Source organism: Anguilla rostrata, chromosome 12 (assembly GCF_018555375.3).
Source record: "Anguilla rostrata isolate EN2019 chromosome 12, ASM1855537v3, whole genome shotgun sequence".
NCBI lineage: Eukaryota > Metazoa > Chordata > Actinopteri > Anguilliformes > Anguillidae > Anguilla > Anguilla rostrata.
The window spans coordinates 14,596,399-14,622,277 of record NC_057944.1 but is presented as its reverse complement, the minus strand read 5'-3'; the positions used below and the strand labels follow the sequence as shown (position 1 = coordinate 14,622,277).

At 41.5% G+C, this 25,879-nt stretch overlaps 1 long non-coding RNA gene across 2 annotated transcripts in view; it reads left to right on the top strand.

The window, feature by feature from the left end:
* Nucleotides 1–8,112: 8,112 nt before the first annotated feature.
* The window catches only part of LOC135236887 (uncharacterized), a 34,327-nt gene continuing 16,560 nt past the window's right edge, over nucleotides 8,113–25,879 (top strand). The window contains exons 1-4 of one of the 2 annotated variants that reach the window (XR_010324698.1): nucleotides 8,113–8,488; nucleotides 16,248–16,344; nucleotides 24,825–24,996; nucleotides 25,115–25,282. This is a non-coding gene — a long non-coding RNA (uncharacterized LOC135236887). Of the gene's footprint in view, nucleotides 8,489–16,247; nucleotides 16,345–24,824; nucleotides 24,997–25,114; nucleotides 25,283–25,879 lie in introns of those variants that run through there. The other variant, XR_010324697.1, reaches the window with a different exon arrangement.

Sequence of the window (25,879 nt, the reverse complement as noted above, 5' to 3'; positions counted from 1 at the left end):
CTGAAGAGGCTGTTATGGTGAAGGGTAGCACAGGCCCAGTACAAGAAGGACAGATAGTTTTACAAACTAAGGATTTGTCCTTTTTTAAGCTGTCAGAGTCGTCCCACCCTACTAAGTCTAGATGAATCTGGAACTGAGTGAAACTCCTTCTCTATTGTGAACACTGTCTCATACTGGGCAGACGTGCTGCTTTTCAAACATTATATATTTGCATTTCTCTGGAGAGAACTTTTGAAAGAGCAGATGTCAGATGTTACAGCAATTACTGTGTCACTCTGCTCAAATGACCCATGGCAGGAAGGAGGGTCGGTCAGTGGCCCACGCTGACCTGCTGAGGTGACGGATGTGGACCTCACGTCACCGAGCAGATGATGTTGTCCAGACTGTGGAGGCTGATAATCTGGAGTGAGGCCCCACCCCCTCTTATCCTTAGGCCCACCCCCTACCACCCATAGGTCCTGCCCCACAGCTGTTCTGGCTCTTGGGAAAGTCCTCCTCTATTACTGGGTGGTGGTGAGGAGGCAGGAAAGCAGTTCTCAGCTCAGTGATTAATGCAGCCCAGTGGTTAATGCAGCTCAGTGGCTAATGCAGCTCAGTGGCTAATGCAGCCCAGCAGCTAATGCAGCCCAGTGGCTAATGCAGCTCAGTGGCTAATGCAGCCCAGTGGCTAATGCAGTCCAGTGATTAATGTAGTCCAGTGGCTAATGTAGTCCAGTGGCTGATGCAGTCCAGCGGTTAATGCAGTCCAGTGGCTAATGCAGCCCAGTGGCTAATGCAGCTCAGTGGCTAATGCAGTCCGGTGGCTAATGCAGCTCAGCGGCTAATGCAGCTCAGTGGCTAATGCAGTCCAGTGGCTGATGCAGTCCAGCGGTTAATGCAGCCCAGTGGCTAATGCAGCCCAGTGGCTATTGCAGCTCAGTGGCTAATGTAGTCCAGTGGTTAATGCAGCTCAGTGGCTAATGTAGTCCAGTGGCTAATGCAGCCCAGTGGCTAATGCAGTCCAGTGGTTAATGTAGCTCAGTAGTTAATATAGCCTAGTGGAAGCTCCTGTAGAGCATCACAGAAGAGTGAGGAGGTGAGGTTACAGAACTTTAGAAGCCTAGCTCTTTTCTGTGGGAATTGAAGCTGAGTAAAGCAAACCATTAGCTTCAAATATTAAACTTTGGCCTCTGATTTTTACATCTATTGTAGAAGTCCAATATTATTTCTATATACAATATATGTTTCATACAGAAAATAAGAAACATTAGGTTAGGATTTATGACAAATAGCCAAGACAAATTTTACCTTATTTTCCCAGTGTTTTGGTATGCCATTGTAAATCAGGGTCAGAATGTCTCATGTTCTCATGTTGCATATGTATGTGTACCCCACCACAGCAGATTATCTGATACAGACCCTGGTAAAGGGCCATTATTAATGTAGGATGAAATTTACATTCACTGTAACTGTCAGTCAGCGGTCCCTGGAAACGACTTCATTTCTGCATTAATAATGGTCCTTTGCCAAAAGCCTATCATTTCCCCATGATTATTAAAAACAGGCATCGCCTCGCTTCAAATGTATTCTGTGATCTTGTGCTTGCTAGCTCTTACTGACATTGGGGAAATATTAACAGCTGTTGAAATCTTTTTTTGGGCCGACTGTTGATGCTTGGACTTACAGTTTGTGCTGTTCCAGTGCTATAACCTGCCTGTGCAGTAAGTCTGTGTACACAACCTCCATCCCCCTTCAACCCCTCCCCCCCACCCCCAAGACAAATACCTGGTCCTGAAGTAATTTAATCAGCCCTGGACTCATAGATAATGAACAGGTGATTGCTTTGAAGTCAAGTTGGGATGTGGGGAGGGTGTGGCTACTGTAACACATTCAGAGATTGACTGAGGAATTGTAGGTGTGCAGTAAATTAATGCCATCTATCCTGTTCTGTTTCACTGATTCTTTGCACATAACATTGCACATAGCCTTGTCATGCGAGTTATGCTTGGCTGAACACAGTGTGTATGTGAGTTATCCTCAGATTAACACAGAGTGAAATGTCTTTGCTCTATCAGCTGAACGCAGTGTGTACTGGAGGTATTCTCATTTGCTTGCAGTGTCTACATAAGTCTGCTACTGGGAGTGATTTCAGGCCCTAGAGCCCTGATAGGAACATGAGTAGCATCCTGTGCAGAGAGAATCTTCTGCGCACTGTGCTCTTCACACCTCTGGTCTCATCTGGACATTACTGGTGTTTTAATTCTGAGGTTTGTGGCTTCGGTGTGTGAAAATGCGTGTAGTTTTCCATCTAGATTGTGCTGCTGTAATCTTACATGTGAGGGTTTTCCCTGTGTATCAAAAGACTTAAAAAAGTGGAATAAACAGGAACTAGTGCTCAGGAACTTGACGTATGACTTCAAGTCTCCAGTGAATCCTGTAAGGGTTTGCTTGCCAGCGTAATCGCATGATGTCATGGGAAAGGAAACAGACTTGTGCATGTGATGAAATCCAATTAATGCTGTTTGAGTTGGATGTCAACCTGCAGCACCAGTGAAAATAGGTCTGTGAGAAGGGACTGACAGGATGTTGTATTGTGTAGTGACAGCATTTTCCCAGAAATGTGACTGGTACAAAAAATATCTCTTCTGAGATTATAGACGGATCTTCTTTTCCTGGTAACCTGGAAATACACATAAAATGGGATCTTTAAATGTGTTTAGTGTTTTGATGTTATGCATGGATGACATTACAGGCCACAGGCTTTTGTTAGGTTTGTTTTTGAAACTGTAGGATTACGGTGGATTGTTAGGGTATTAGGGTAGGTTAGGATCAGTGTTGCTTTTCATGAGTTTACATTATCTTTAATAAGACTTACTGCATTCTTGCTTTGCATTCTAATACACACCATTTTTCAATAAAAACTGAATTTCGATGAGATTGTTACACAGGTAATTCTAAGCTCTCGGGTTGCTGAAGGTTTTTTTTTTTTAACCCACAGCATGCTTGTGCAAAGATGAAAAATCTGATGATTTTCAGTGTGCTGTGTAGCTGAGGCAATATGTTACAAGGACAGTCGGTAAGCTATTTTTACATGGAACTTTGGAGATCAGACTCAAACTTGTGCGACCCAAGTGGGGCGTTATATTAACAAAAGTGCCCCCAACTATTATACAAACATTTATATAAATATACAAAACAAAATAATAAGCACATCAATTATAACCACGCAATTACACCCACATACCGCAAATGACCTGCTTATATACCTATATCCGGACTATACAGTTTTCATACAATATTCATTTATTTCACTGAAGAAATTACAGAATTTTTTTTTTACAAATAGAAATCATTAGACTATATTATCAGTTGCTACTTTATATCTAATAATCACATATCTAATTGGGTACTTGAAAATATTACCGAATACACTTTACTGTGTAACCCCGTCTAAAATAGCCAATTATTATTGTCCAAAGCTTCCAAAAAAATTACACAGAATCGTGACATTCGGTTTACGTCATTCCATGTTGAACATGGAACGAACGGAACAAGCAACGGTTAGTAGTAACTCGTAATATGGCGTTTATTGAACATATAGTAAAATAAATAAATTTAATGTTTGAGACCAGATATGTATATGTTTAAGCTACTTGCAGTACATTATAGTTGCAAGCAGTTATACAGTTGCGAATGTGTTTGAGTCGACAAACCGGAAAACATAAATGGTGCGCACTAAGTGAAAGCGCTACCATGAGCAGATACACTACTAAAGCCCGTTAGTTCCGTCACACAGTACAACAGCCTAGAAACTTCCAGTGCTCTTATCTATTAGGACAACCTGACCAAAGTACTCTCACCTGAGAAGTGACTGGGTTGACGCATGCCACAGCGAATGAGCTGCTGTGCCAGCGTGGCATTAAATCAGATAGAGCAGGATTATTACGGTTGGGAACAGCATGCCCACCAAGGGGCCTCAGGCTGTGGTGATGTCAGCCCAATGAGAAACAATTCATTACACACAGATTTTTAATGGCAGTCTAATAAAATTTATCTGCAGGAGTTTCCTGGCAGCTGTACTCACAGGTGTGCACAATGGGTGAACATTCTGCACGCTCTGACATTACTGTCTATTCATAACACTAATGAGACTGCAGGCAACTGAGGGCTCACAGATTGTGCTCCACCCATGGGCACCTGAGGGCCCTCAGTGCCTGGAATAAGCTCCTCTGAGGGCCCACAGAGCATGCTCAGTCTGTGGAATTAAACTATGTGCCCAGCAAAGCCCTGGATTTAGCACACCTGGAAATCCTTAATGTAAATTCCGTGAACAGAACACTTCATGACCTCATCAGCATTCAATATAGTTTGACATTTTATAAAAAAAATTTGGCCTTTAATTGAGTAGCCCTAATGCTTTTGTGATTATGGGGTAATTACATGAGAATACATGCAATGTTACTACACATTTAATTTACTTGAAGACTGACCAAGAATGCATTGCCTCTTTAAAGAAACTCCTTAAGGAGCTTTACTGCAGCTTAAGGCAATAAACCTTTTGGGCCTCATAACATGGCATGTTGAACACCCCCTTTAATAACCCCCAGAAACCTAATCACCTTCTTTGGTCAAAGCTGTGTGGACTTTAAAAGTGAGCACTTTTCTATTAAACCATGTTTACATTAAATACCATTACTGAATGTTATATATGGCATATGAAAATCCAAGAGGGAGGCCAATTTTACCAAACTTTTAAAAATGATCCCATATTAAAGAAAAAAGTTTATACAGATGTAGTAACAGTTAGCCAGTTACATTTTGTCCTGTTGTAAAATAAATACTGGAAGGTTAGTTAGCATTCATTTGGTTCTGTATTTATGCGAACAAAACAGTGTTTAACTAATGAATTTTGAAAAACACAGTTTATTATTAAATCACTTCTGTATATACCGGCTTGTCATCTGTGCAAAAGTTTTGTTTAAAAATGAATAATCATTCCCATTGTTATACTATGACTGTAATGATATTCTTTTCCAGGATACATTTAATCACAATTTTGGACATTGATTTATTACTGTTTGGTAAGGTTTCATAGGCATTCCAGAAAATCTGATTTGGCATGTCAAGTCTGCATGGGTTCTAGAAAGATACCTTTTTAGGACAGAGCACGCTATGCAAAGAACTAATGGATCCACATATCATCTGTTAATTCCAGCCATACCACGAGGCTACATATTATCCTGTCAGCGTATAAAGTGACTTTTTACTCTGACCAGACACTGTTCCGAGAACAGGGTAACCTGCCACCTCTCCCATTGGCCTCTGCGCACAGCGTTTCATTCGGCTGTCGGTGATGAACACCAGACCCGGGAAGCTGAAGGGCTGAGACAGGGACTGGTGTGAGATAAGCAGCACATTCTGTCTGCTCGAGTGGGAACCCAGGAGCTCTGGACGTCAGCACCTCACCTGTCACCGTTAAAGGCATGTATGAAACGCAAAGCTGAAACGCTGTGACGAAACAGCGTTTATTCACAAACCCCCCCCCCCCCCCCACACACACACACCCATGCGTGCACACACACGCACAGACACACACACTCGCACTCACACAGACACACGGACACCCATGCGCACACACACGCACACACACACACACTCGCACTCACACAGACACAGGGACACCCATGCGCGCACACACACGCACAGACACACACACTCGCACTCACACAGACACACGGACACCCATGCGCAGACCCGACCCAGCTGTGACATAACATGGCAGAGCACTTCAGATGAAATTACTCAAAAAATTCTAAGATATTTCTTACGTCTGGGAGTCTGAACCTGCTCGCTACTTCATCACTGTCAGTTTCTCTGGGAATGGAAAACAGCCAGCAAATCACAAAGCACACACGGAGCACAATGTTTATGCTCACAGTATCATTACATTCCTGACAGGAAACTGATCCAAAACAAAAAGGGAATAAATAATCTGTCCGCCAAACTTTTAGCCATATGAGTGCAGTATGGCCCAATGCCTATTGTGCACAATATGCTTGTTTGATGGCAGTAGTTTATTTAAGTAAGACAGTACGAGAGACCATGCTGTATCATGAATACAGTCACGGCTACAGGGTTGTTAGGGACAATGCAAAATATAGTGCTGTATTGCTTTTATGAAATGGTTACATCATATAGAAGCAATTAATTGATGACACAATATAATTTATTTCAGAATATTTGGAAGTAACAGTTTGTGCAGTGACTGTATCGGATTTACAAAAGCTGTAGAAGGCAGTCTCAACCAATCAGCATCCAGGATTTTTATAATTGTAATTGAAGCTCATCAGGACACATCTGCACTTAATGAGATGACGCTAACATTGTAATATTGTGTACTTCAGGAAACCATATTCGCAGTTTTAAATGGTCCTAATTTTTCTTCCTAATTTTTAAAAATTACTGCAGGCAGAGGTGGGCAATAAAGAACAACAAAACTATGTAATCCCTGTAAGTGAAGAACTTCAAAACATTTATGGGCACGTTTTATAATTACAAATAATAATAATATAACAACAACAACAATAATAATAATAATAATAATAATAATAATAATAATAATAATAATAATCACAGCTTTGACATCAGAGCATTTCATTCTTCATTATATACCCAACAGATCCCATTAAGAGACTTCACCACGTCGGTTTGCTGTTTGATGATTAATAGGACAGAGGACAGCTGAGTTTTCAGAGTCTCGAGTGTCGGACCCAAACGTCAGTGGGAAAAGAGAAAGCTAATGATCCCAGTGGGGGCAGACGGGGGAATTTTCCTCCCAACGTGGACCCTTAATGCGGGCGGGATTTTTTTAATCAGCTGCACCTGCTCCCCTTTCTCAGCGCGGCAGTGGGAAAGCGCGGCGCTGTTGCGCCGGGGTCTTTGGGGACCAGAGTGGTTGAAAGGTCAGGAGCAGCTATTTCAGCGCGGCTTACAGATCATTTTCCTGGGAAAAGGGCTGCCTGGGCTCAGGATGGCCTGCCATTGATCTGTGACACTCTGGATTGATGCATCACAGAGAAGTGAAAAACAGGCTAAATGAAGGAAGGGCTGCTGGACGGCCCATCACGTTTAAGGTACCGCTGTAGTGTGTGTGCTTTGGCCCCGCAGTCTCAGCTTTACCAGTGCAGACTGTGACTGGTGGTGCATGATGGACAGTATTCTTTGGCCATGCAGCAAAGGAGGGATTTCAGTTGGCAGCACCTGGCTGTCTCGCTTTGCACCAGTAAATCCCCCCTCTGATCAGCTGCCCATATTCTGTCTGCAGAAGCTGCACAGGAAGTGCTCATTCAAAATCTGTGTGATAAGTCTGATCTGAGCGGGGGAGTGAAAAGATTAAGTGGGTGACATCACGTGTTTTGGAGGACTGCTCATGTTTGTCTGGGCTCTCCTACATTGACAGAAGGGTTGTACTGATGAGCTTGGCTTGCAGTTAGAATGCGATATTCAAAACTATAAAAAAAATAATGCAAAAAATAACAATTTGCAATATGCAAATGCAATGCTAGGCCGATGCTCTGCAAACACACAACCTGGTTGTTCATATTCCACATGTGCTCTTAGGTCCCTGTGCAGGTAATAATCCTGAACCCTCAAGGGGGTGATCCAGGACAATTGCGAAATGACTGAGTGGAAGAAAGCACAAATCATAAACAGCTTCATCCTGTTCTTGCCTGCTACAGCACCCCTCGGTGCAACACTTGACACTGCAGCTCTTGCTTGGATGATATTTTTTAGAATGCAATGACACAGGAAACTTTTTTTTAGCTTGAAGCGTCTGTGTTTGGGCCTAACAATTAGTTACTGACAATCAATACAAGCCAGCAATAAAATGTTCTCAATAGGACACAATAACTTGCAATATGTGACAGTGTAGCCTTCACTGCAGAGATGGACAGGACTCTGCGCATGCTTTTTTTTCCTGAATTGACTGTTAGATTAGTGGTCATGGTGTGCCTTGCAGGCAGAAAATTGATTGTTTGGAATGCTCCAAGGTGAGGCTAATTATGGGCCAATTAGCTATGCGGACTAATGGGGTCATCTTTTTGCAACTTGGTTTGGCCAGTATGGCAGAAAAGCTTTTTCCATAAAGGGGCAGTTCACCCAGTAATGAAATAAAGCTATGTTTCCACTTATGCAGAGTTCTATCTATCCAACCTTCTAAGAATTTGTTAAAACAATGTTTAAAAGGTTAAAACTTTGACAACACACCCTAAAACAGTGGTGCTTTGGTGGAGACTTGCTGTTTTGCAGTAGAAAGTTTTAAATGAAGCCGTGTAGAGAAAGGTCTGTGGATGTTCATGAGTAATTATGTCATTTTATTTGAAAAAGAGAAGTTTCTTTGAACGCCACAAAAACTTGGTCCCGTTGAAGTTCGTTGTATCAAGGGGACAGTGGATATCTAGAAAAACAGTATAATCTTCCATATATGGACGGATAGATCGCACTCCAGGTAAGTGGAAACATAGCTGTATTTAATTTTGGGTGTTTTCATAGCTGTATACAGACACTCCTGGATTTGATCAGCCTTTACAAATGGATGCAACTGTTTGTCCAACACAAATCCATTTCTGTTATTAATTGCAAAGAGCACTGAACTTGCCAAAACTGTCCCTTTGGTGAAAACAACACAAGCAATTGCATTGATTTTTAGTCACAGTTAAGGAAACCTGTTAAGATAACCAATGGTGTAGAATTTAACCATGTGCTGTCCAGTAAACAAACTAACTTAGTCCAATATACTTGTGCCACATCACCTCTGTATCCATGCTAGTATAGTATATAACACATGGATAAAGCTGACAGACAGTGTCCTGTTGGATCCCTGCCTGTATTTAAAAGGGCAGACATTCTGGAGGGAATTTGTTGAAGTGCAGACATGATTGTTTGCTTTGCCCGCAAGTTGTTTGTTTAGCATTACTGGGTCAGGCTCAGGGTCAGGGAGAATGTTGCTGTGCTGTTATATAGCTCTTACGGATGGGAGTAAGTGGATACTGCCAGTCTCATGCAGTGATATCTGGCGAATAGCGGGAAGTAACTCAATATCTATGAATAGACTTGCAGAATGCCAATGTGACCAACTGTGGAATTTTCTCACAACAAATACTTGAAAGACAAGCCTCTTCTGCCTTCAGGTCATTATTTATGAGTGTGTATTCCTCACAGAATGGAAATGTCAAATGAAAATGTCAAACTGTGGAGAGCAATTGACCAGAGCCATCAGATAACATACATATTGGAGGGAGAGCGCTCCAAAATGCACACAGCCAGCCACCGCTTTCTCTCACTTTGCAGTCCACCTGCTGACCAGCTGAAACTACTGCACTGCATGACTGCGCAGCTGGAGCAGCTGGCACAGGAAGGTCGCACAGTTGATTTCCCAGGTGAATTGTCATTAGGAGATGGGAGATATTCTGCCAAATGGAACTCACCTTCCGTGTTATCAAAGCTTGGGCAGAACTTTTTCCCCCCACCCAGCTCCCTCCACCTAGTCTACAGTATAAGTTGTTAGGTGAAATTATGGATATTATTAATCAATTGGTTTGTACTATATTAATATTTGTTACAGTAAGAATACACACGTACACACTGAAGTATATTTAATGGCCAATTATACGTTGCCCCGTGCAATAGTTTATTTATGTAAGTTAGGTTAGGTGGGTAGGGCTACTTTGACAAGTCTACTTCTAATCAATAACTTGTAGCTTGTTTTCTATGTAACAGGCTTGGTGAATTATACACACACACACACACAATTTTCACACCATGTCATGATGTTAATGTCTTTGGCACAATCATTCACTGGAAAGGAATCATATGGAACTATGGAAATCACAACCGAACTCTAATACAGCATGAAATCATTCACTTTTCATTAAAATAGAAATCTTGACTGTTTAAAAAAATCAATTTGTTCCCAGAAACCTTAACTGAAACTTCTGTCAGTCTTGAGATTTTCCATATCTAATCTGGTGATTTGATATTCAAGAACAAAGAAAACACTGCAAAAGATCTGTTAAGAGTATTTAAGTTTTTTCTGTTATGAATCAAAACAGATGATCCTTTAGAGGGATAATATTTCAGTGAACATATTCTTTCCCAAGTATTTTAAAAACACAGAGAACATCATGCTCTGTTATTTTCCTTTGTTTAACGTAGTGCACGAAGAGAACGGTCATACGTGGAGGTATTTTAATTGATTTTCTGTGAGCAGCTGTAGGGAAAGAACTGGTGGCACTGATAGTCTTACATAAGAAGATTGATGTTTAATGCACTTGAGGGTGGTAATGCTTTTCATGATTATGCAGGAATAATGACAGCTTGCGAGCCAAGCAGCAGTGTATGGGCACAGATTTATGGTCTCTGTCTGGGAACTACAAAGGAAGATGTACATTACGATTTAACTGACCAATGGGAGCATCTTATGGGTGCATTCCTTAGCTACACACTGGATTTGTTTTTAATTACACATATTTTCAAAGATATCATGCAAAAATTGTACTTAGCAACTGTCATCAGTAGTAATGATAATCTACCGATACAGCGGTCACAGTTTACACCCAAATCAGATGCTAAATTAATATATGATTTAATTTACTTAAACAAGCTTGATTCTAAAATTTGGAAGAAATTGTGATGTATTTAATTATCACAAGCAAAACTAACAATATATAACATACAACCACACATTCTCTTCAGTGGAATTTCTCTTCAGTGGAATTGCAGGCACATGTTTGACTGTGATAAGTTATGTCACAATTATGCAGAGTAATTGTGCAGTAACTTCTGTTAATAAACAAAACATTTGTGAATATGAGAATGCAGCAGCTTTGAAGCTTTCATATTGAAGTATTCAGCTATTTGTTGCACCCAGGAGATACCCTGCATGTGGCAGGTGAGACTTGGCTGCTCAGTATCAGAAGAGAAGACTGAGGCTCAGATGAAAGCAGCTGTTGCCCTTCCTGAGTTCCTGCATTGGGCGGGTAATGGAAGATTCTCGACAGGTCTCCCGCTGCCCTGATAGCACTGCCATGGAGGATTCATCTTCTCTGCATAGTTTGGCAGTAAGACGGCAGCCATGCCTCTGTCCGTAGCTTCTGCAGAAGCCAGTATCTCACATTCTGTCACCTCTTTCCACAAAGAGTGGCCAGGTTCTGACAGCAGCTATGCACCCGTTTAATAATTATCTAGGGAGCCCTAGGGCCGAGTAGGCGGTCCCGCCTCTAGCTGTCTCCTTTTCACTCAGCATCCTCTGAAATAAAATGGACAATGTTATTATTGCTAATGACAAATGAGGGATCATGCCAGGGAGGAAAAACCTCCCTCTGGATAAACATAAAAATGCATCATCGCACACCACATAGCTTATGTGATCGAGGGGGCAAATAAGGCTGAAATTTCCTGCTTTTGGCCACTGTAGATCCGCACATGCTCAGCGCACCAGTCAATCACAGGGATAGGTCTGTCTCTCACTGCAGAGGTGGATATTGATAATACCGTGGGCATGCAGGAATACCAACCTTCACCACTAGGGGGGCCTGCCAGATTCCCCTATTAGAGGAGCCTAACACTCAAATTTCAATAATTCACAAAATACTTTGAAAAAAACAAAAAAATAAACAAAAAAACCCCTGAATTTCTACAAATAAAAAAAAAAGTAAAATAAATACAAAGCAACTTTTCTTTGGTTATAAATACCCTAAATTTAATTTATTCAATAGCTCTGCAAATGCAGTCATTTATTTTTTATTTTTTTATTTTAAAATTATAATTACAAAATACCAGTATTGCTGGTATGGACATACTGTAACTACAGTAATGTAGGCTTGTGCACCGTATGACACCATTTAAACCAAACACTGCAACAAGCCTACTCTACTGAATTCATCAAAACCATTGCAAGATGGGCTTATAAATATACAGTGAGCTCCATAATGTTTGCAACAAAGACATATATTTTCTTGATTTAGCTCTGTACTCCACAACTATAAATTGTTGATCAGATTCCCAGCTCCTATTGAAGGATATTTTTTATACATTTTGATTTTATCATTATTGCATTTTTGCAGTCCCCCATTTCAGGGCAACACAGTGTTTGAGACATACAGTACTAATGTTATGTACATGACCGTAGTCATATTTAGTAATTTGTCGCATGATTACAAATATAAAATTGTGGAGCACAGAACAAATCAAGAAAAAAAAAAAGTTTTTGTCCCAAACATTATGAGTTTTGCATAGTGGGTCCTGGTGTCACAAACAAAATCTGGCTGACTGACATTCTTACAAAGCCTGACTTTATGCTTTTTATGCCAATTTCCTAGAAACCCATTTTCTGCTTTCCCATGAAACCCCTGTACAGATGTATGTGCTCGTCTGTGAGGCAGAGCAAAGCAGCTTACTGTGTTATTGGAGGAGGCGGGGCCCATGACGACAGTACTGAGAAAGTAACACACTTGCCCTTGGTTTGGGCTGTTGTTTTTGGCTGGGCGCGACGGTGGATGGCTGTGGAAGGTCTGATAGTTCAGTGGACGGACCCAGCTGTGGTAGAGCCGACGGTAAAAACGGCCGCACCTGTGTCCTGACTGACAGCTGACGCTGCCAGTCACCCGCACATGGTGACAGAGGTGACCTCACTCCCCGATTACATCATGGACGAGGGCGGGAGCCAGCCTGACGAGTGCAGCTGTTGCACCATGCTGGAAACATCTCTCTTTCCCTGCTTTTCCCCCCAGCTCTCTCCCTCTCTTAAGTGGGATTGTTTAACTGCATGCTGTCATGCCTATTCAATTCTGAGGGAACCTTGAAGCTGAATTGATGGAGATCTGTGATGAGGTGCATGGAATAATGCACATTATGGTTGTCCTTCTTTTTGCTTTCCAATAAAGGTATTGCAGTGACAGTTTTAAATAAGAGCACATGCAATCAGGACCAGTGGAAGCAATGGATAAATTGGGCAATTTCCCTGGGCGCCAGACCACTAGGCATGCGATGCCTTGAACATAAATAAATATCATTGTCAACAGGAGAACATTTTCTGAACATCATCTTCTGAGACACACTGGTAATGATCAACACAATGAGAAAGCCTAGTGGCACTGAATATGGAAGGCATGTACAAGCAAAGGTGAAAAGCTTGAAAAGAAGTCTAAAAAAGCAAAAAAAATTTCTGAAAAGTTCAGATTCTGCACAAGAGGCTAACGTAAATCTTGCCAATGCAACACATACTAGCCTAGAACTGGATTACTCCATACTCCAGCCAAAGAAAAAATTGTCCTCTTTGAAATGGTGTCAATGTTATTTATTCATTATGCCTGTCTTGAATCAGAAATAGGGGTCAATGTTTACATTTTTTGTCTTAAAAATTTTGAATGTATGAGGGTGGGATATCCCTAATTAGCTCAGAGCACCTGATTGTTTTTTTCCCCCAGTCCTGCATGCAGTTGATACCAGTTTATACAGCTGCTTAATGTAATATTGAGAGGCATTTCCTGAGAAGCATTTACTAGCACTGTTTTTGCTTATTGCTTCAAAATCTGTGTTTTTGCTTCAAAATCTGCACTTCACTTTCTAGGTTATTCATAATCAATCATAGGCCTGGAATTGTTTTATAAAACTATTTTTTCTCAGAATTGACATATTTGGAATCTTGCATCACCTGACCACTTGTATCACCTGCACTCACACATGTAGCTCTGCGGCTTTAGTGCATGCACTAGCCAGTTTTGATAAAGGCCAGAACAAAAGGTCGCAATGTGGGTTTCATTTCAAAGAGAGAGAAACATATCGGAACAATTCCTCTGGAGCAGAATAACCCACGCTGTTCGTATCGTTCATAGTTTTTAGCGAAAATGACAAAGTGCATTTCACATGATAAGTGAGCACCACAGGGGAATATAGAGAGGTCATAGCGACGCTATCGAGGGAGGGGGCAGAGAAGAGTGGGGGCTGTGTGGAGCAGCGCCCCGTTGCTCGAGGGGACGGGGGCCAGCCGGTGAGAGGAGGCTAAGTGAGCAGGCCTGGGTGGAGTGTGTTGTGTGTGATCATCGTCTGTAGGTAGCAATAGGAAGGGGCAGTACTCCAGTACTAGTTTGACTGAACACCTTCAAATGCTTACCATTCCTGCGGAGATTGGATAGGAAGTGATCTCTTTTGCCCTTTTGCACAGATTTACAGCTTCCTTTTCTGTGTTTTATTGGGTGTGAGCTCTCCATGGTGTCCCATTAGAATTTGGTCACAATTGCATTTGTTGTCATTAAACTTCCTAATGGTCTATTATACGTTTTCTTTTTTGATTCAGTCTGCGATTTTGGAGTCTACTGGGGTCTACACCTTTTATGGTTGCCTTGTTCCAATTCCATCTGCTGAAACCAAGTCACTCACTATGAGGTTAGCTTGCTTCATCTTACAAAGTAAATTCACAAGCTAACTGTGGTGCAGAAGATAGCATGATAGCATGAACTCTAACATGATCGATTTATATGGTGGGAATATGTCTTGCAGAAAAGGGAGATGGGGTGAAATGTCAAAAGAAGTCACAAGAAAGGGAAATTCCAAAGCTGTTCCATTTCCAAAAAATATGCATTTGTAACTATCATGGGTGGAAAAAAAGTTATGTAAACACAAACAGAACAATGTGACAACAAACATGAGACAGTGTATATCATAGCTATAGCTTGTACTTCTAAACATATTTTGACCAAATTGTACAGTGGTCCTTTTCAAAGTTCTTCTTCTGAAGGAAAAAAATGTTCAAGAAAATAAATTACACAATGGGGGAATTCATCTGAAGGAAATTTTGTATGTCATCCATGTAATACTGAAGTACTTACTGTGTTGCTCCCCCCAGAATGTTTGTTGGTACAGTTGTGGATTCATATGGTCTACCTGTGGAGTCACTTGTTTGACTTGGTTGTTGGACCTGAAGATTTATAGTGCTCAAATTTGGTTTCATCCATCACCTAACAATGTTGTTCAGTGTTTAATCAGTGTGTGGTGTGGGTGTTCGGCTGGGCCCGTCACACTCAGGAAAGGAGCCCTCATGTTCCCCCCGCTCTGTTTATTTTGCCTGATCACTTAAAAACTATGCAACATTTCTCTCCATCTTTTTAACCATTAATCTTCCGGGGCCTTCCTCGAATAGACCCCCATCATTTGTCAGCACCCCTACTGCCACCTCCCCCCCCCCCCACCTCCCGCGCCAATGACAGGTTCATTCCGCGCCCCAATTTTCCTTCTCTTGCGGGTGTCACTGGTAAAGATGAATCTGTGAGCTCAGATTTGCACGTCCGCGCAGCGCAGAGAGAGGCTGAGGAGTAAACACACTGCGATCACTCCTGTTTGACGCAGCCGTTCCTTAAGACCTTTTAGGCCCTGTGTGATTTATGAGCCCTGCGGTCTCCGAGCAGCGCCCGTGGGGGTCAGGGGAGAGATGACGGCACCAGTGCGGTCTGCCTGGCGTGCCCCGCCCTCAGGACACCTGTGTGCCTCACACCAGCACTCTCCAGATCCATCCTCTGTGTGTGAAGCATTCCTGCAGGCTCTCTGCGACTGCACACCGCACTGGAGTTATCCCCCATTTTACTGAACATTAGCGGCTGTCTCCAGATCCAGCTGGAGGAACACATAGTTTTAGAAATGTAGCCACATTTATTTATTAAGTGCATTTTTCTTTATTGCTCAAGTGTATTTTTTTAAATATTAAAACTTGTATCATCAAGTCGTAATTTTGAAAGTGCCCAATAGACTTTTACCAGACCTGTGCACATTTATGGTGTAGCAAAGTCTGCCGCCTCATATCCTATACCATACTCTCTGACCTTCAATTTATACTGTACATACACTGCTATCTTATCTTCTACACCACACACTCACCTTCCTCATCTTCTACACCTCATTTACTCCTAACTTATCTTTTAAATGACATATTATCCCATCTCACCTTTTGTATTTCATATAATCTTACTTTATCTTCCAGATACATTCCTACTCCTCTTAAATACAGCATACCACTCCTACCTCAGTTTCAATGCTACACACGCTCCCATCTCATCTGCTGTGTCACATATACTACTGCCTCATTTTCTACACCATGCACATTCCCACCTCATCTTCTCTACCTCATACACTCCCATTTTCTGGTAATATCTTTCTCTTTTCATGGCCTGTGAAATCCATCCATCCATAATCTAATCTGTTTATTCCTGTTGCAGGGGCTGTCGGAGCCTATCCCAATATGCATTGGGCGAGAGGCAAGAATATCCCTGGACAGGTTGCCAATCCATCGCAGTGGCCTGTGGAATGCAACAGGTGAAAAAATTGTAACTTGTTTTTGGTTAACGTGGCATTTAACCATTCGGTAAAGGCCATTTGAAATCTTTTTTTATTTTTAAACAAGACACTTGTCTCATTGTGCATGTGCCAAATGCAGCGTGCCTGTAGAACCAGTCGCCCCTCACCCCTTCACAAATGTCGGAAACTATGCAGCTACGCTGGCTGCGGCATTTCTGATTCACTGCTGGGTATGCAGTGTTAATCCAGCCTGTCAGGACTCACTTGTGATTGAATGTGTGAAAACTGCCACCAAAAAAATGTTCAGCATTCCAACATTCCTTTTTGATATACATATCCCCCAAAATTCCATCTGGATAAAGAGATACAATATTTGCTGTGTTTATTTATTTATTTATTTATTTATTTATTGCAATACTTGAGGGTGGTAGTCCTAAACTATATTATTCCTTCTGTAGTCTGATTCAAATCTTGGACACGCTGTAATATTAATATATTAATTATAAAGTTATATATATATATATAGTTTTAAATGCTATCATGCTCATCTGGTCCTAATTTCTTTAAGAGAAGTTTAAGAGAGGGAGTAATTTCTATTGAGAGTGCAGTTGGGAATATGAAAAATGTAAATACTCTCCACGCCCTACATTCTCTTTCAGTGGTGAACACAGCAGCAAAAACAATGGTCATTCTGACAAAACACAACGTAGACATTAAATGGGTTGACTGCTGTTCCATGACCTGTTTTTTGACAACCTGAAAGCAGTGAGATTGGTGTTGTTTGTCCCTGCACAGCCACAGAGCCGGGGCAGTAATACTACTATAAAACCTCAGAACTGCCCTTTAACCAGAAAGAACGGTGTTCCTTTGCAGCAACGTAAACCCCCCTCGCTGCCCCACTCTCCCCCCTGTCTGGGATCTTCAGCCCCCTCGCTGCCCCACTCTCCCCCCTGTCTGGGATCTTCAGCCCCAGGGTAACGGACATTTTAGTGTGGGCCAGCTCTAGCCCCCCAGGTTTAAATGGGCAGGCCCATCCAGCCCCATTCTCACTGCATTCTTACAGCAGGTGCTTCACGTTTGTTACAGACCCAGCTGGAGAGAACTGCAACCTTTTTTTCTGGAGAACAAATTTTATTTCATTTTTTTAAATGGGGCGGTGATCTCACCTTATTTCGTGAGACCTCTAAGGCTGCTGGCAAGCTGTGGGGCCGGCAAAGCCAAAGACCCCCCCCCCCCCCCACCACCACCACCACACCCCAGCCCCTCCCTCTGCTGGGTGCATGTCAGTGTGCGTCCGTCAGTTAAAAATGCAGTTCAGCAGTAGTCCTGCTGTTTCATCAGGGACCATCCCAACCTTTTGATTCAATGGTCTTAGTCTTTTTGAGGCCGAAGTTTACTATTTTTATTTTTTTATTTATTTGCTGGAAACCCTCGCTGTCTTTCTCATGGTTTCTCGGGGTCAGTGAGGGCCATTAAATTGGGAATTCTTTTTCCAGACCAGAAAATGTCAGGCGCTTTACCAAGAGGCAGGAGGTCATGGAAAAAGCACGTATTCTTGGAAGTTTAACAATCAGACGGTTGTGTTTATTAATATCTGACCTAAAATTTCATGAACCAGAAATGATGGAAATATTGGAGTGGTTGTTTCTCAACACGATAGATTGTTATATGCTGTGTGCGCTATGCTGTCACAGAATGAAAAGGTGCGCTTATAACTACTCCACTGTGACAGGATGGGGTGTGTGGCTATGGCTCCTGTACAGTTGCAGGATGAAAGGGTGTGGCTATAACTACTGTAGTGTGACAGGGTGTGGATGTAACTGCCCCACTGTAACAGGGTGGGTAAGGGGCAGGGAAAGGTGCTGGAAAGATATGAACTTAGCTTAGAATGGCTCCACCTCCATGTCTCCATATGTATTGCACCCACAGTCATTGAACTGGCCTCTGATCACTGCACCTTAGAACCAACTTTGTTAATCACGTAATAAAAAGTATTGCTATCATATCCATTTATTATGGGGCTCCCCGGTGTCAATGGCAAATTCCCAACTTGGCTTTCACAACCTGCCGCCTATTCATCCATTTAAGTTAGAAAAAAAAAGTTCTCTCCCTCTCCACCTCAGCTGATGTGTGGTGAGCGTTCTGATGCAAAATGGCTGCCGTGCATCACCCTGGTGGGCACTACACATTGGTGGTGACTGAGTTTCCCCCTCCTCATTGTAAAAAACGCTTTCAGCTAGAAAAACACTATATAAATGTAAGGAATTATTATTATTATTGCAGCATAAAACTGTACATACTCTGTATTACTTTATCAGCTGATTTTTTCTGCCTACACACCTTCCTTTTGGTAACAAACCAGACACACCCTAGGTTATGCTGCATTACATCATAAAATGCAATTTGCAACATTTTCCTGTGTACCACATTTATTAATTTCGTGCTTACACGTGTATCATTAGTATAAACACATTTTCACATGGAAACTAACATAGCAACAACCTAAATATTCAGAAGGTTGTGCAGTATTCGGTGATTCCCTGTCTGTTGCCAAAGCTGAATCTGTTTGGGTCTGATAGAACATGGCCCACCATAGGAGACGGAAGCTTGCCTGTGTATACAGAAATTGCCCTCGCAGATGAAACACTTCAGTTATGAAAGCCAGTTAGCATGCCTGATTTAGCTTGTTCTAGTGCAGTTGTACATGACAGATTGTCTGTGGAAAGCTCTTCTAAAGGACAAAACAAGAAAATACTGTGGGCTTGGACTTTGCTGGCTACAGCCATTAGTTTCATTGATGGAACCAGGGCCCAGATGTGATTAAATGAATTATGTTCTGCACAGTTACCTCTCCATTTCATCACTGCTTCCAGACAGTGGATGGAAGCTCCTACCAGGTCCCCGTGGATCAGTGCTTTGCTACACTGCTTTGCTGTCCTGTCCAGCGATGCTCTCTGTCACTCCAGATGGATTATGACAGAAACTGAGATGAAACATGAAATTCTGGTGTATTTCAGTAGAGAGCTTGTTCAGCTGTGAATCATCAGCAGTTCAATGGTCCTTTATCAGAAGAAATACAGGGGCTCAGCTGATTGTGTTAGCACGAATGATTCTGCAGGGTGGTCACATCACTATGACCAAATATAGCAGATTGTCAGGGTTATTATTTTTTTTTATATAAAAGTCAAACTGATAGAATTACATTTTCTCATTCTATGAAAGTGGGATGACCTCATCTGAAATATTTGATCATTGATATGAACATAATAAGCACTTAACACATAGTCTAGGACCAATTCTACAGAATTTCAGAGGAAAAACACATTTTTCTGTTTTCTGTTAGTCAATGCCACATAAACAGGCATGCTGTAGATCTGATTACTGCTTTCAAAAGTGAATTACACATTTGAAACCTATTTTTACTTTTTTTTCCCCGATGCGGAACGCTTAGTATCATTTTAAGGCCTGTCTCTTGAGCTCTGGAGCGTCTCCTCCGTAGTGTGAGCTGCCACGTCCCTCTTGCCTCCATGTCGCAGTGCACCAGCTGAGCCGCACAGGCCTGCATTTCACATTCAGCTGCCACAGGCAGAACACAGGAACCTGAACGGTCTAAATCAGAATCATACGTGTACAATAAGGTGGGGGAAACCTGACCAACTGAAACCCTCCCTCCCTGGCTTCTTGCATCACCCCACAGAATTTTTGTCCACAGATAATGGGTGCATCACTGCACTAAGGAGTACAGTAAAGTTACAGCTGGGTGTGCCACCCGGGAACCTTATACATTTCAGGTCATTTTTCTTTGCTTTTTTGCAGGCCGTTCTGACTGTAAGGGATTTCCATTAGAGGAAGGATATAATTTACTTTCCTAGAACAGCCAGTGGGTTAAATAAGGTGCTGCACCACCCTTTTTCTGCTGAGGAAATTACATTTCCTTCTGGCCTGTCTTCACTTTGGCCGTTAACCAATCAGTTTATGTGCGTATAAGATAATCTCTGTGATGTTATTACCATGTTAACCCTATGAGGCTGTGTTTTGGCTCTGTGCACTGTACTGAAACCTGAAGTGACCGCTATCTGAACGCAGGTTTTCCAGTATGGTATACATCAGATAATGAGAGGCTGAGAAAGAAAAGATGTCAGTTGGGTGATGTCAAAAAAAATTTTAAACGCACATTCGGGCCAGGGTATAAATGTTATGTAGTTCCAGAGCAGGATCATGGGAAAGTTTTATTATATGTGTAGGCTACTATAGTAATAACTGTAAATGACTTTGCATTAATGAAGCAGACTAGCCCCCTTCTGCTTTGGGCCTCAAAGGTAGTTGTGGTATTTAATGCAACTGTTTTATATAACACTGTTTTATATGGCCATTTTGCATGCATGCTGTAGTGATATGCGGGGGCGATATGGCTCAGGAGGTAAGAGCTCTTGTCTGGCAGTCGGAGGGTTGCTGGTTCAAACCCCGGCCTGGGCGTGTCGAAGTGTCCTTGAGCAAGACACCTAACCCCTAACTGCTCTGGCGAATGAGAGGCATCAATTGTAAAGCGCTTTGGATAAAAGCGCTATATAAATGCAGTCCATTTACCATTTACCATTTAGTTCTACAAATAAGAGTGGAAATCTACCACAGACCTACCAGGCTGATGCATGATTTATGGACTGTTTCAGAAAATCATGATTGATTTAACTCCTTAAATGGCACTTGTATATTAGTGTACGGCAGTTAAACAGTTCTGGGAACAATGGATACAGTCTGCTGCCATTAGCGTAGAAAACTCTCCGTGCTGAAGCCAAGAGGAAGGAACATTATGGCCATGGATGAGGATCAAGCTCTCGTGTGAGCTGGATAACAGGGTGGGAAGTGAGCTAGGCCTGAGGCTAAACTTGCTTTGAACATCCTCCCCCCTCACCCCCCCCCCCCCCCCCCCCCCAAAAGGGTTACACTTAAGGCTGGTGATGGATGGAGGGACAAACTGAAAGAAGCAACCCTATTATTTCCACATTTATGGGGCTCGGTCCTGGCTGGCAGTGCTCTTACGGAGGCTGCAGTGTAGTTCCGCTGGCTGATTAATGCTGTACAGCAGCCACACTGGGATATAAAAGCTTGAGACTTCTTCCCCAGTATTTTTGGACACGGACCGTATTCTTGGAAGATGGTCGTTGGCCCCCGCAACCCAAACTAGTCACGGAACAAACACCTGTGCAATTTGGCGAACGGTCGTCCCCGTGCTAAACATGTGTCCATGTTGATGAGGTTGATGTGTGGTCTCACTCTGTAGTTCATCACTCAAGCTTTCTCTCTATTCAAAATGACATCATGCAGATGGAGCTTTTGTAGTCACAGTCTCCTTCATAAAAACCTTCTCTTGCAGTCCTACTCACTATCCACTGTATAGCTTTAATGATTATTATATATGAGTACAAATGTACCTGCATTGCTGCTGCCTCTGAATAGTGTTTATTTCTCCTTCCAAATTTGGACATTGAATTACTTGCTGCAGGCAAAAATTATACCATCCAATAATGTGCTGTTGGATTTCAGATTTTTTCACAATGAAAGACTCAAAATTGTTTTTGTATGATTATAGAGGTTACTCTAATTCCAATTTTGTGGAGTGTTATAAACCTTTGCAAGTTAATGCAAGAAAACAGCTTGGATTAAATACATCATCTTAACTATGATGAAAAATAAAAGTTGGCTACTTGTTCCATGGAGAAAATAAATATTAATCAAATCTGATCTGCAAATAATTAACAAAGAGCTTAACATGTTATATGAAAATAAATAAAAGAATCAAACTTTGATTACAAAATCTATCAGTTAAGCTAGTGCACAATCAGAAATCCCATTCAAATCCAATTCAAAAATAACTCCTGCAGCTGACGATGGATTTGGAAATGCATTTCCTCCCTTTACAGCAAGTTTCCCAAGTTTTACAAATACTGAGACCTGTTGACAGATGATCCTACTCCAGACATTTTGTTTAGTTTTTGTATTATTTCAACATGTCTCTGCAGGTCTAATTCTGGTAATTGATGACACTAATACTGTATTGCATTGCAAATGGAATGTGTGCTTTTTAAACAGAGCCTTGTTTGTAATATCTTTAATTAGCATTATGGCAGGTTCTGATCAACAACAAACTTTTGTCCATCCACACTGAAGGAGCCAAATGTTTCATTTGGCAATGTGGACATTGTTACACGGCTCATCAATTGGGTTAGCTTCAGTTCCTAATAGCGTGCGTATACTAGGAGAAAACTACAGTTGGTGCAGCTTGGCAGCTGACTTAATTGTGAATGTTTTAATTAAGGTATCTGGAGTGGGGTTTGACCAGGTGTAACTGTACCTTTGTCTCAAATTATAAAGTCTGCTATGAAAGAAACTTTGCTAAATTGTATGAAAAATACTATAAATACAATATTTTAAATACTAAAATCAACAATAGCATTTCTACTAGAAACTAAAATGCCTCCTGCTATTTGTCACATATCTAGCATTAGCTACTAGATAATTGGCATGAGCGGCTAATTGACGTAACTAATATTTGAAATGAACAAAAAATAGCCAACTATTTAAAAAATTAACCGAACCTGTGAGACTTCACTCCCTTTGTCATAACGATGGTTGATTCATTCACAGCAACCAGGCAGTGATTATGAATTCATTATTTATATGCAGTTCTGCTTTTCTAAATGGCATGATATGTTTAAATTGATATAGCAAGAAAATGTGATATAGATAATTCAGTTATGACATAATGGTATAATCTTTTGTATGAATTCCACAACATAATCCTTTTAATTTTTTAAAATTTATATTAGCCACAACACATTCACATTAAATTCCTACAGTTCATCCAGACACATGTTGTTACAATCGCTTCAGGTTATGACTGTTACTACTGGACTGAGCCCAGATGGAGTTTATGATGGCTTCACTAAGGCCAACATAAACCCCAGTAGATAATATATTATGGTATTATTCATTTACACACCTCAAATGGAGTATGTGGTCTTACATCATTTTAAATGTGCCAGGCATATTTCATATTTCATTAAAACCATAAAAATGAATAAATGCTCTAGCTCATTTTTGTCAACATGTTTTTGAAGGGTGCTAGTTGTCATCTTTTTTCTCTATAATTCAATTCCTGAGTGTACAGTATAAAAGGAAGTATTCTTATTTGTATGGTTTTTCAATAATAAAAAAATCTGACTTAAAGTGGCATCAACGTGACTCATTTTCTCAGCAGTTATGCAATATGTACTCTTAACGCATCATGGATTACATTGGTCATGTTATGGAAGAAATAAGAAAAAACCCATTCATTTGGGGTTCAGATGCACCTGGTTAAATCTTCACTTTAAGAAGCACATTTTAAGGGCAGGCTGAACAGCCTCTTGGTTGTCGCCATGATGTAAACCTGGATGCAGCTGGTGTGTCCTTAAGTATGTTCATGTATGTTGATTCAAGTCCATTTTGTTTCTACACTGGAACCTGTGACAGACCAGCAGTGGCTATATAGCCATTGATGAATTTAGCAGCAGCTGTGGATACCTCAAAGTGTAAGGAGATGTAAGGTGCTACAGCAGCCGCGCGATTGATTTTACACTAATAATTCTGATAAATCATCTGTCCTCTGCTCAAAACACACCTAAGGTAGATCATTAGGTATTGACAGTATTTTACACAGTATGCAAACAATGAGTTTAAAATTAACCACCCATGGAAAGTGACTTAATTTCAATTTTATTTTACATTGTATTTTTTAAAATAAACCCCCGAGAAAAAATATATCAAATATATAATGTTGATTTTACCAGGTAAACCGGTGGGCCTATAAACAGTGGCAGGATGCCCAACCTATAACCATCCCAGGGGGCTCCTTTATCAAACCTGGCAAAAATGTAATTCTGAATTTGACCCTATGCTTAAATTGAAAACACTATATAATCGGATGCATTTGATATTTGAGGGGAGGGGGGGGCAAGGGGGTTTTACCTATTTCTTGCATTCTACAGCTAAGAGTAGCCTCCTGTCCCTGCCCTTGTGTAGTGAGGTAGTTTGGTTGGTGCCAGGATTGGAGCAGGTCAGCCGTGCGTGCTCCACTTTCACTGTAATCATTTAGTGTTGATGGATGTGAGTGAATTAAACAGAGTTGAAGCAAAGATTGAATCTATATTATTGAAGAAAGCCATAGTTCTCTAGATAATGTCAGAGAAAAAAAAAATCACTATTTGTGCCACACATTCCAAAATCTGTGCCAAATTCCTCCACTGTGGGCAGAATGAATGCCATCCCTGCAGCTAGTCTGAATAGCACTCTTTATATAACCAGTTAACATACACTAAGTACAAATAGCTGATAATTCTTACATTACATTATGGCCTTTTGATTAGTGTTGGCTTTTTAGGGCTGGAGTTCAGTCACTGAATTCCCATCAGGAGAGCACAGACCCTTCATGAATTCCTCAGCTGTGCTGTATCCCCTAGGTGATGCCGCGCCTGGGCTCACGGCTAACTTCAGTGTGCTGCAACCGCCCAGAACAGTGGGAAAGGTCTCTGGCCCGCGCTGAGGAGGAGTGACATCACTGTATCGCAGAGTGAAGGAGAGTTGGCCCTTGTCCCATTTTCTCCACATTGTGGAAAATGTAGGCTGCAGTGGGTAAGTAATCACACGCATCTGTTTCCTGCCTGGGTTTTTGGAAGTTCTGTACGAGCCATTTAGATCCACTTTAGTTTTGGGCTAAGGCCACAGTCTCAGATCATCTTTTCTTCAGCAGCTGGCACAGCCTGTCACAGATGCTGTACGAGTACCCACAAACAAGTGCTGTTGTCAAGCCCAAATACACCTCTACAATTCACGTTTTTAATTGAAATAGGAGTCTACTGTGATTGGTTGTGCCTGCCAAAGAATGCACATTCTACATAATTAGTGAGGCAATCCTGAAGTGTTGTGTCTTTACTAGAGAAAAGTAATAAAATGAAATAATCTTGAAAAAAGTTTATGTAACACTGCATGGTGAGAATATCTAATGCTATAAGGCAGGGCTGTTCAACCCTGTCCCTCGAGATCTACCGTCCTGTAGGTCTTCACTCCAATCCTTACAAAACGCACCTCATTCAACAACCTGAGAGCTTGTTGAGCTGCTAATTTGTAAAATCGGGGGTGCGAAATTAAGGGTGAAATGTAAACTTACATGATGATAGGTCTTCAGGAACAGGGTTGGGCAGCCCTGCCACAGGGAGTAACATTTGCCTCCACTGTCTGCAGGAAGTTCTCATTGTGGATCATGCCTCAGCACACAAAATAGATCAAGAGACTCAAATGGAGTTTATAACATTAGGAAGCAACAGGAAATTAGCTACATGGAACTAGACAGAGCGACTGAGTTTTGTAGAGAGACAGAGAGAGAGACACTATAAACTGAACACTCTGCTGGGAAGTAGAATAGGATTTACGATTTATGTCCCGTTAACAACTGAGTATATATATCTGATTTGTGTCTTCTGTGTGTTCCTGGAAGGCTTGTCTTTGCAAATTAGCT